Source organism: Apteryx rowi, unplaced genomic scaffold (assembly GCF_003343035.1).
Source record: "Apteryx rowi isolate R43461 unplaced genomic scaffold, aptRow1 scaffold_2, whole genome shotgun sequence".
NCBI classification, from domain to species: domain Eukaryota; kingdom Metazoa; phylum Chordata; class Aves; order Apterygiformes; family Apterygidae; genus Apteryx; species Apteryx rowi.
In genome coordinates, this window is record NW_020448307.1 from 6,833,300 (window position 1) to 6,836,094 (window position 2,795).

Sequence of the window (2,795 nt, forward strand, 5' to 3'; positions counted from 1 at the left end):
GCGAGGGCTCCCGCTTGGCAACGCGGAGGCCGCGGGTTCGAGTCCCCCGCCCTCACCCTGGGCGCGTTGGTGCCGATATCACCTGTATTGTCCTGCTAAAGGGACCCTTTCCTATTGCAGCGTCCCTTTCCTTGCACCCCCCTGTCTGCCCCCGCTCACGGCCGCTGCAGCTCCCCCGGCCCCATCGCCACCAGCGGCAGGCCGTAACGACTCCGGGAAGTCAGCCGCAGGCCGTAACGACTCCGGGAAGTCAGCCGGATGCCTCCGGGCTGAGCCTTTCCCTCCTGCAAAACGCAGGGAGGCCCCTTGGCAGTTGCCCCCAGCGCTGCTGCTCAGGGACGCGGCGGTGGCAGCAATCCCCGTGTTGCAAAAGGCATTCGCTAGGCCCCTGCTGGTTTCCTATGTTGCACCGAAAGGGCCTTTGCCGAGACAGCTCTAATGAGACAAGAGTAATGCACTTATATAGTAAAACACCAGGCAGGCGGAGTGTCTTCCTGCGCGGCCCCGCGGGATCCATTGAGGCCGACGTTAACTATCGCTGACTATTTAAATGTTCCTTCCCATTGCACGCGCTGCAATTCATCGGCGCCGAGCCCCAGCCCAAGGAAAGGTCTTTGCGAGGAGCTGATTTGCTGTTCAAGCGCGTGCAATAAAAAGGATCCGTTAGTCCTTTTCTGCGGGATGGCTTTTCCTGGAAAAACGGCCTCCAAGGCGCTTTCTGGCACCCGCTAGAGACAGGGCACCGCCKCTGCGTGTGGAGGACAGGGCTTGCGGCGGCCTCGCGGCGCTCCAGCCCCCGCAGCGCCAAGCCCTAGTTAGTTTGGTTTAGTTTACAAAGTTAGTTTAGTTACAAAGAGCAACTGGGAAGCCTCCTTCAGAAAGACGCAACCCCAGGCAGCGCTGCGCTAGAGGTGCCTTGCTTTAAGGAATAGGAGGCGCTGCCAGAAAATTATCGCTTTTCTTTGAAAGGGGGGAAATAATACAAAAAAAACGGCTATGCTCTCCGCACTGGGTATTCTGGGGCTTGGATTTATAGCCGGAGGGAAAATGTACTCGAAGAAACATCAATTATTTGACAGTGATGTTTTATTACCTTCCCAGCACCTACCGCCGTGGCAGCCAGTGCCGCGACGCAGGTTTTAAAGCTCTGGCTTTAGGACGCGGCGCGGCGGCGGTGGTGGCACAGGAGCCGTCCTGCCCTGCGGAGCTGCTTGTTTTGGTTTTCGGCAGCATCGCGCGGGCTCTGCACGGGCTGGCGAGGCCAGGCACGCGGTGAGCTGTGCTTACCACCCCGAGCGCCCTAAAACTGCTCCTGCATGGTCAGCTGGTGCAAAGGGATCCTTTTTCGTCCCATATAAGATTTATACTGGGAGGACTGGAGTCACTGGACTCTCCTCCCCCTGTGCGCAGTGCATGCAACCTCTTGGGAGATACCAAGCTTGCAAGCTTTGTATTTTTAAATTGCTTTTTATTGAAACRTATTACATTAGCAAACCTTAACTAATAGGTATACACTATTAACGTATCGGCATATAGCACGTAACTACACTATGGTATTATACTTGCATCAAAATACGTAAAGAAGCTCTGCCGCTGCCAAGCTACAGTTTCACAAGGGCTGCAAAGACCTGCTTGGYGAGAGGCCGCCGTCCACCCGGACCTGCCTGCGTCCCCGGGCGCCCGGCCACCGCGCCAGGCCCGGGTCGCTCCTGCCTTTAGGTTACGGATTCCCGCTGGCACAGTGCACCCTGCAGCAAGCCGTTTGAAACACACYGATTTTCCATTTTACACGCGTGCAAATGGGTGTTTTTTGCTGTTCCTGGGCAGGGCAGGGGTGTCCCCTCTCTGCTGCTGCCACGAGACGGTCCCTGGTGCACGGAGGCTGCGCAGGCTTAGCCTGCAGCCGCGGATCCCCGACAGACAGTCGTACAAAGAAGCTTTTATTGTTTTTACGTCTACTCGCAAACTGCAGCAGGTCTGTCGGGCTAATTGGAAGAGATGCCGTCGCTCAGGTTGCTCTGCAAGGTCACTGCCCGTCCAGAGGACCAGCGGGACGGATCTGACCAGCACTGTGGCTTAGGTCTGCGCGTTCGGGGTAGAAGAAGTCCACTTGCCGATTTGGTGGCGACCAAGAAACCGTTCTTCGTGCAGGACCTTCCGGGGCGAACAAGGACGGCGAGCAGCCAGGCCTGGCTGGCCGCGACGCCCCTTCTCCAGCCGGGCATCGCGGCGCGGACGACAGACGCTGAGAGGTTATTTCCCAGCATCCGCGTCCGGCTCCGCGCGGCCGGGCGTCTCCGTGGGGGCAGCGGGAGGAGCGCAGGGATGCTCGGTGCCGCCCTGCGTTCAGCCCGCGTCCCGCTGTCCGGAGCGCGGCGGCTGGTGCACGAACCCGCTGTGCAAGGCGGYGAGGGAAGCAGCAGCAGCAGCAGCTTTGGGATGGATTTAGGGGGATTTGCCGGGCCCTTCCCGCTAGATGTCAGTGCGCAGCGCAGCCGGGCCGGCGAGCTGCAGCGCAGCACCGGCTGCCCCTTGCATTTCCACGCACTGCACTGAAACTGCACTGAAATAACACCCGCCCCGCCGCCACGGCGAAGGCCAGCGCTGGCCGGTCTGCGGCGACCGTACGCGGCAGGAGCGGGGAGCTCGGGGAAGCAGAGCCAGGCCCCCTCGAACCCCTCTGGGCACGCGCAGCCGGGCAGCACCATCCTGCCCGTCTCGGGGAGGTCGGGCATCCCTGGAGGTCGCCCCGGTTTGCTTGGCAAGGGAGCAATTCTTGCGATTGCAATCGCTCT